The sequence below is a fragment of the Danio rerio genome, chromosome 4 (genome assembly GCF_049306965.1).
Source record: "Danio rerio strain Tuebingen ecotype United States chromosome 4, GRCz12tu, whole genome shotgun sequence".
NCBI lineage: Eukaryota > Metazoa > Chordata > Actinopteri > Cypriniformes > Danionidae > Danio > Danio rerio.
The window spans coordinates 52,727,962-52,737,500 of NC_133179.1; the positions used below are offsets into that span (position 1 = coordinate 52,727,962).

General features: G+C 33.7%; 1 long non-coding RNA gene and 1 other non-coding gene across 2 annotated transcripts in view; one reads left to right on the forward strand and one right to left on the reverse strand.

Annotated features, from left to right (window-relative positions):
* The window catches only part of LOC141381964 (uncharacterized), a 1,176,553-nt gene that overhangs the window by 520,949 nt on the left and 646,065 nt on the right, over positions 1-9,539 (forward strand). The gene's annotated exons all lie outside the window — the stretch shown is intronic.
* On the reverse strand, positions 7,791-7,879 carry trnar-ucu (transfer RNA arginine (anticodon UCU)). The gene is given in 2 exon segments: positions 7,791-7,826; positions 7,843-7,879. It is a non-coding gene; the product is annotated as a tRNA-Arg (tRNA).

The following is a 9,539-nucleotide window of genomic DNA, read 5'->3' on the forward strand; positions in this document are numbered from 1 at the left end:
AAAATACACATAAAAGATTGTCAACATTTCCCAAATTGTGTGTGTAAAAATAAGCAGGAAGACAAAAGTGAGACCAATCGCTCTTGCCCAATGCACTGAAGGCACAGTTATATAGTATCGTACTGACACCTAGTGGCCAAATGCCAGTATAAAATGTCTGAAATTTTAACACAATCAGCAATTGCAAAATCAACTGTAGTGATTTTATTTTTTGATAAGATTACAAAGGTTTATTTTTTGATTTGATACAGTTTATAAGGTATTTTTAAAGCATAGTCCTCACTTTAGATGAACTCACAAATGAAGCATTTAGCAACATACAGAGTAACTGTTTCCATGCCTGTAAAGTGTTGCATATAAATGTTTCTGTCCAATGTAAAGGTCTTGCTTGTTTGTAATTGAAAGAATTTTACTTAATTATTTATACTCTTGTTTTTTTGTGTTTGTTTTATTTATTTTTTGTGCTTTTGTTATTATTTACTGTCTATCACCATGGCATTATTTTGTTTATTATATTGTCATATATGTTGTTTAAAGCATAATAATAAAACATAAAAATAAATAAATGATTGTGGGAGCAACAGTAATCATTTACTAACTCATTGTGATTTATCTTTATCTAAAATAAGTATCGTTGATTAAAAAAAATAAATACAATCATTTAAAAATAATTACTGATTGACTTAAGTTCTATAACATTATAAATATTATAGCCTATGTGTGCTTATATGTCTTTGTAGTTTTGTAGTTGAAATGATAGAATACGTTAACATATACATAGTTTATAGTATATTTATAAAATAATAATAATATTAACAATAATAAGCGTGGCTGCTGATTGCAGAGGACTATTATTTTGGTAGACGCATAGAGTAAGACGTCACGAGCTCAGATTTAGTTGACCAATTAGAGGAAAGTGGGCGTTTCAGCACCGCCTACATGTGTAAAATGAATTTTAAAGTCGTTTATTCGTTTTCCTACCCTAAACCAAAAAAACGAAAATCCAGCCAAAATCTCGTTTTTTCGTTTTCTCGTGAGCAAAAGAAAAACGGAAAAACGGCCGTTTTCTCCATTTCATTTATTTCGTTTAAACCCGGAAAACAAATGAACAAAAAGTACACGGACCGGTCCGTGTATCATCCGTTCATTTGATTATTCCTTTTATTACGGAAAACGAAACATCAGAAAAACGATGAATATTTCGTTTTTCTGTTTATTCTGTAGGCAGAAAAAACGGAAACTCATCTGTTATTCTGCTTATTAACTTAAAACGAAATATTAAAACAAACACAAAACCAAAACTAAATAATGGGTCAAAAAATGGTCCGTGTACGGTCCGTGTACATTTTGTTCATTTGTTTTCCATTTTCAAACGGAATAAAGGAAATGGAGAAAACGGCCGTTTTTCCGTTTTTCTTTTGCTCACGAGAAAACGAAAAAACGAGATTTTGGCTGGATTTTCGTTTTTTGGTTTAGGGTAGGAAAACGGATAAACGACTTTAAAATTCATTTTACACATGTAGGCGGTGCTGAAACGCCCACTTTCCTCTAATTGGTCAACCAAATCTGCGCTCGTGACGTCACCCTCAAAATAAAAGCCTCACACGCAGGCTTTTAATTATTATTATTTAATTATATATATAAACTAAGTTTACATATTCTATCATTTGAACCACACACAGTTAGCAGGCTTACATTCATTGCGTATGTATAAATTAAATAAAAACGTAAATCAGCAGTATTCTTAGACATTTGTCATTAAAATAAGGTCATAGTTCACTGCCAAGCTTCTTGCTGCTGTGCACCTGATGCAGAGCAAAGAAAGCCATTTCCGAGCAGCACCTGGTTTGCATGATTGTTTCAGAGCTATTGTAGGCCTAAATAATAGCCTACTCTGTATAAAATTTATTATTATTATTATTATTATTATTATTATTATTAGGCCTATTATTATTAGTATTGTTATTATTATTATTTACTTAGTTATTTAATGGTTGTAAGAACACAATGGACCCTGCATGGGGCTTTAATAAATGGTACCATTTGTTTCTATTGGATTTTCTCCTATTTTAATTTAATATATGCCTTTAGCCTATTGTAAATATTTATTTGATAATTAATACTTTTTTATTGCAACGTCAAAGTAGGCCTGTCTTATTATTATTATTTTTTGTTATTATTTTGTCGTTGTTGTTGTTATTATTATTGTAGCAGGAACATAGCCACAGGTGTGGCAGAGTGTGCTGATGCCACCCAAAGTGGCATCTTGCACCTGAAAATAGATGCCTTCGCGCTCAAGCGCGCGCAAAAAAACTTGCACAGGCAAAAGTAATGATGAATGTGTTGAAGGAAAAAAAAACATTCTAATTATTTGTTAATAAAATAGTGCAACATTATTCTCAGTCAGTGTAGGCTGAAAAAATTAAGATCGCCAGCATTTCAAGGGTGGTTTTATTTTTAGTTCATTGCTGTGACGCGCTATATTTCAGGCTGCATGAGACTGCGCATCTTGCTTATTTTCTCTATTATACATACAGAACATATCATACAGTCCAGGTTCTACCGTTCTAGTGAGTGTGGGGCATTGCTTTACGGTGGTAAAGTGGATTATTTCTTGGCAAATTCACAATGATTCACTTTGTTTAGTAATAAATTTCATAGTTATAAAATAACTACATTTCAAGAATATGTTAACACTTTCAACTATTTAGGATTATTTATTGCATCAAAAGTTATTTCAAAGTAACATTAAATGTACGTATAAGCTGCTTAATTTGTGTGTGTAAACACCTAAGATGCAAAAAGCTTATTTAGACCAGAATAGGCCTACTAAATGCAACGGTCAATGTATGTAAACTTATGACCTAAAATGTCTTAAATGACTCAATTTAAGTCTTTTTAAGTTTTTAAATAATTTAAGTTTAACATAAATGATTTAAACTTTAAACTTAAAATTAACAGAGTATGGCAAATAAATTGTTTATTAAATGGAGGTCAGGTGTCTATCTTAATTATAATTATTAAATATTATGACACTACAGTGGTGTATTGGAGAGTACGCACCTTTTAATTAATTAATTTTAAATAAGTGGTTTATCCTAAATAAAATGCAATCGGATCGGTGTGCAATGAATAGTTTGAAAACCCCTGGTTCAGACTAGACGAGCTAGCTGTCTGTGCGCTGCGCTAATAACTTGGCATTTGCACTTTTCGGTGCTGCCAGATGCATTTATAGTGCATAAAAAATAAAAAAGGTAATTCGGTAAAGCGCGCGATGCGCGCAGAAATAAGCGCACTATATGCATATGTCGAATTAAGTTCTCTTTTTCTTTAATCAAGACTTTTCCATTCGAGGGATTACAGTTATTAATAGCTTAGTCCTTATAAACGATCAGTTTATAAAATACACAATTTATGGATCAAGCCTGATGAAGAATAAGAAGAATATGCAACGCATTATGATCCTTGAATGATCAGAGCGCATTTATATAAACTATATATTTTATATAATCCATACATATTAAAAAACATTATACATTTAAAGTAATGGAACATTATATGTTATAAAATCTAAACTATTATTTAGGCTACAGGCTGTTCAGCGCGTGCGTCAAAGAAAAGACATGACACAATCTCTATAAAAACTAGTTGTTTATTTACAATATCTAAAGGGATATAAAACATCTAACATGCATCTCCATTCTCAACGAGTTTCTGTGTACTGCATCCTTCACAGACCGAGGTCTCATTCCGAGGTAATCTGTAAATATTCTCATTTGGTTCTGGCACATTCTTGATTAAAGGTGAAACTGACCGGCGCAATGGATGATTTGTCATCTAGGGTGACTACAGTTATAATACAGGTTATGGAACTATTTCACTTTAATTTCATATTATTATTTTATTAAACAAACAAACCAGTTTTTGTTTTGGCTCTGCATGCAGCGTATTGGATCTTTGAAGCATTGCACTTTAAATGTTATTCCTTTTTTTATTATTGTATTTTTAATATTTTTAATTATACAACACAAAATTTGTTCTAAACAGATACATTTTCCTATAGGCTATGATGAAGTGTATATTTTTGTTCACACAGGTCCTATACAAAACTGTGTGGATGGATGATTTGTTTCTCCGTGAAAATCACTCATTTAATAAGCAAAACAGGCCAAAATGTTGTTTAGCTTGCGTCAAACTGGATGGACAATTTACAAACATATTGAATACAAAGGCTGGTTATTTTATGCAATGAGGGACCTATTACAAATTAAAGAAAATTATTTGCATATTAAAACGAAAATATATAATACAACAACAGATCCTACCTCGTAAGAAATGACTTTAGATAATGTAAATAAGCATCAAGTTTTTTTTTGAGATTGTGTGTCTAATTCAGTAGTGTAGTGCGTTCGCATGGGTTTCCTCCGGGTGCTCCGGTTTTCCCCACAGTAAAAAGACATGAGGTACAGGTGAATTGGGTAGGCTAAATTGTCCGTACTGTATAAGTGTGTGTGTGTGTGTGTGTGTGTGGATGTTTCCCAGAGATGGGTTGTGGCTGGAAGGGCATCCGCTGCATAAAAACTTGCTAAATAAGTTGGCGGTTCATTCCGCTGTGGCGACCCCAGATTAATAAAGGGACTAAGCCGACAAGAAAATGAATGAATAATGTGCAATACTAATTTAAAATACGTATCACTAACTTTATATGTGAAATAGCAGGGCCCGCTGTAGCACTTTCTCAAGAAGAGCAAATGTCAAATTATTAGCGCAACGCACATGTAGCGAGCTCAACTGTTTGTCGGAACTACTAGACACAATTTTTTTTATCAACTATAATGTGTTTAATTAGTTAATTTGAAATTTATTTCATTATTCCAGCAATAATTGTTGAGTGAAAGAATGCGCTAGAAATATGCATTGCGGCTCCCTTTATTATACAGGCTTATTGCACTTAAACTTTTTTAGGTTCGGCTCTCGAATTAGTAAGGTTATGAGTAAATGTCATTTAAAATATTTAAAGCCTGCCATCTAGCCTACAATAACAGCAAATTTAATAAAAAAATAATAATAAGACAGGCCTACTTTGGCGTTGCAATAAAATAGTATTAATTATCAAATAAATAATTACAATATATAATTAAAATAGGAAGAAATAAATGAAAACAAATGGTACCCTTTATTTTTTAGCAGGGCCCAAAGTGTTCTTATTCTGGTTCTGGTAACAACTATTAAAAAGAAAAAAAACACACCAAACAATAAAAATACTAGTAACTGATAATAATAATAATAATAATAATTATTATTATTATTATTATTATTATAAAGCCCTTGCTCTGAAACAATCATGCAAACCAGGTGCTGCTCGGAAATGGCTTTCTTTGCTCTGCATCAGGTGCACAGCAGCAAGAAGCTTGGCAGTGAACTATGACCTTATTTTAATGACAAATGTCTAAGAATACTGCTGATTTACGTTTTTATTTAATTTATACATACGCAATGAATGTAAGCCTGCTAACTGTGTGTGGTTCAAATGATAGAATATGTAAACTTAGTTTATATATATAATTAAATAATAATAATTAAAAGCCTGCGTGTAAGGCTTTTATTTTGAGGGTGACGTCACGAGCGCAGATTTGGTTGACCAATTAGAGGAAAGTGGGCGTTTCAGCACCGCCTACATGTGTAAAATGAATTTTAAAGTCGTTTATCCGTTTTCCTACTCTAAACCAAAAAACGAAAATCCAGCCAAAATCTCGTTTTTTCGTTTTCTCGTGAGCAAAAGAAAAACGGAAAAACGGCCGTTTTCTCCATTTCCTTTATTCCGTTTGAAAATGGAAAACAAATAAACAAAACGTACACGGAGCGTACACGGACCATTTTTTGACCCATTATTTCGTTTTGGTTTTGTGTTTGTTTTAATATTTCGTTTTAAGTTAATAAGCAGAATAACAGATGAGTTTCCGTTTTTTCTGCCTACAGAATAAACAGAAAAACGAAATATTCATCGTTTTTCTGATGTTTCGTTTTCCGTAATAAAAGGAATAATCAAATGAACGGATGATACACGGACCCATTAGTAACTACAGTTACCTTTAAAAAAAAAAAAAGATGCAGCATAACATCAAACACTCACAGTTCATCTTGGACTTGAACACAGACGCTACTGTCCTTCACAATGGTGACACAAAAACCGTTTAGCTATTTTTCTTTTTCCTTTTTTGATTTTACGAAAAAATACCGGCAGCTGTGGTTGCCAGTAATTTACTGTTTTAAACATTTTAAATTCATAAATTCAGTTTACAGAATATTTTTGTTAAAAACAAATTCCACAGTCTTGTTATTTTTATATTTTTTTATTAACTACCTTGGAGTTAAAATGAACACTCTCTCAGTGTTTATATGGGAACCACTATAAAAGTGTTAAAAAAAACACCTTTGAAAGTGTTAAATTTTTTAACACTCAGAGTGTTAATTAGCAAACTCTTATTGTGTAAAATATCTGTAAAATGTATGTTAAAATACTGGCAGCAGTGGTTGCCAGTAATCTGATGTTTTCAACATTTTACATTGGTAAATTCAGTTTCCAGAATATTTCTGTTAAAAATACATTCCACAGTTTGTATTTTTCATCGAACACATTTAACTCCTTCAATTCCAGAGCAAAATCCTCACTAGTGTTGTCACTACAGAGGGTTGAACAATCAGAGAGTGATGAAGTTAATGAGACAATTAAGTGTCTAATTAAAGAAGGATTGAGAATTATTGATGAACAACTGTCAACAGCAGAATCACTGAAGGAAAGAAAAACACAAACTACAGCCAAAACCAAAATAAATTCAACTGAGAAAATAAACAGTAAATAAAATAATAATGAAAAAAAATAAACAAATTACACAATAAAAAAAAAATCTTTAAAACAACTCATCACATTAAACAACTCATCATGGAGCTTCACTTATTACTGATCTTTGACTTTATTTTAAAAAAAACCAATACACAACAAACACTAGCATGTCAGGATGCAGAAAATGCTGACAAGATGGATGTGGTCTTTTAGAGTCTGGATGATCATGTCTCAAACCTGAGCGGTAACCTGGCCTCTGTTCAAAATCAAAGCAAAAAATGCGTGAATTTATTTTTATTTAATCTATCCTTAATCATGTGTTAAGTGTTTTTTGGAACCTCCAGTTTCATTACATCCAAACCCAGAGTCAGCTCGGAAAATGGAAATCAGGACAAACATATGCTCTCGGCCATTGAAAGAGTTTCAGATCAGAAAGCCACTCTCCCATAATCTGAGGGAAAGGTGCAGTTTGGATTTGAACCTAGCACCTGCTGTTCCCAAGACAGGTGCTCTGGCCAACTCAGTCTTAACACTAATAGAAAAAAACCTCTGGATACGATACTTCCAAACGCAGTTTCATCTAAGACAGTGGGGGCGGGGGAAGCAAAATTTACTATGCTTTCTACTCAGTTACTTTGCACATGCATAAAGAGGCACTTGTACAACAAATCCAAAAGGCTTGATCTCAACAAGAGGTGGCAGTTACTTTTCCCCAAAACCACAGGTTGCCTTCGAGTCATTCCTCAAGCCCATTAGGCCCTACACTGTTTTCTAATCTCCCTTATTTAAAACACCTCAATTAAGTCATCGGCTTTGTTTTAGAGTACCCCTAGTATCTAATCCTGCACTACGATATGAAAGAAAGAAGCAAAACGGGATGGACAGATGCCTAAAATGTTGGAAACGCACCACACCTTAAGTCAGTGAAGAAAAAGAGCAAAGCTTGTGACTCTGGTGGGACTCGGACCCACAACCTTTGAATGACTCAGCTCACAGCCTAGAAGTCCAATGCGCTATCCATTGCGCCACAGAGCCTGAGTGCTCTGCTGCCTCTAGCACTGTTGCACAGAAAGCACTTTTTAGAACTCTCTGGCCCATGAAAGAACAGCTAACTGCAGACAAAGCACTGCTGGGATTCGAACCCAGGATCTCCTGTTTACTAGACAGGCACTTTGACAAACTAAGCCACAGCGCCAAACAACTTTGACAGAGGCTAATTGTTTAATTCGAAAAAAGAAAAAAAAATAACAACGGTAGCACTGCATGTGTGAATGTCAGGACTTTAAATATTAAAGTCCAATGCGCTACTTGCACGCCTACTTCCGCGTTCTTTTCAATAGGGCTCACTCAGTTCCGGTTTAGCAATGGCTATGTTCTACACCCGCTGTCTCCAGGACCTCCCACGGATTAACGTTACCGATGTGCATCGCATTACCAGAACTACAACAGCTCCATCCAGCAAGCTGGAAAAAGGCTTTAAACTATACGCAGCCTCGTATATACACGGTTACGAAGGTAAGCAACATTTAATGTTAATCAATTTCATTGCTAACGTTAATTGTTGGCTAACTGTAAACAAACAGGAATGCATTAATTGTTTTCATCATGTGTTTGTGTTATTGTTATCAGTTTCAAATAAAGACAGGGTGTCAGGGGAAGTCTGCGTTAGAGCCTTGTGCTATAGATCAATGAGGAAAAATGAGGCACCACACAATTTAATAGTATGCTAGTGACATAGGGTTCACCGTTCTCCAAAACCAGTTCAGGTGTTTTAGAGGTGAAGTTGTTTTTTATAATCGCACATTCGTTCATTTAGAAGTATCTATATTGTTTACCATTTTACTTTGAATATTCGATCGGAATTAGCATACAAGTGTGACTTGAAAACAACATTAATACTGTTTATTTGACTGTGAACAATGTTGTACTTTGATATTTGCTTCTAATATGATTTAGCTATTTAGAGCTTGCATATAAAACTTTTATAAAATTATATTATTAAGGGGAAAATTCAAATGTGCAAATATAAAACCAACTTTACCACTATTCAGGTGTTCAAGTGTGTTCAAATGTGTTCAAGTGTTCAAATGCCTTCATTTGTGTTCCGAATTGTTCATGTGTGTTCCGATGTGTTCATTTTCTTGAAGTATTACAAATAACAAGGAGGTTTGGCAGAAGAATCAGAATGTTGTCAGTCTGAATTTGGCTTCCATATTTAAGAAACCTAAATGGTTTTAGTATTTAAGTATTACATAAACCCAGAGCAGCCAAAGTGTTATCTGCACCTACAAAGCCACCTTGGTTATTGTTCAACTAAAATTAACATGCTTCTAACTTGTATTTTATTGGCAAGAAGTACAATTAATAATTATGTATATATATATACATTTTTTTTAGGTTGGACTCAAGGATGCTTCACCTTTGGTGCTCACACACAGCAAGTGTTCATGTGTGGCAGGCACTGCTTTGTGCAATCATACGGTTGCCTTGCTGTTTCAAACTGCTCATTATTCCCAGCTTAATTTATCTGTTGTACCCCCTGTGCTTAGCTGCACTGAAAGAGAACAATCCTGGCATAAACCACGAACAATGGTAATTTAACCTTAGAAATGTAGGCTCATTTGTTAGACAGTATAATCACAATATGTGACATTGTTTGTGAAGTTTACTCTAAAATCTCAATGTAATTTTGAGA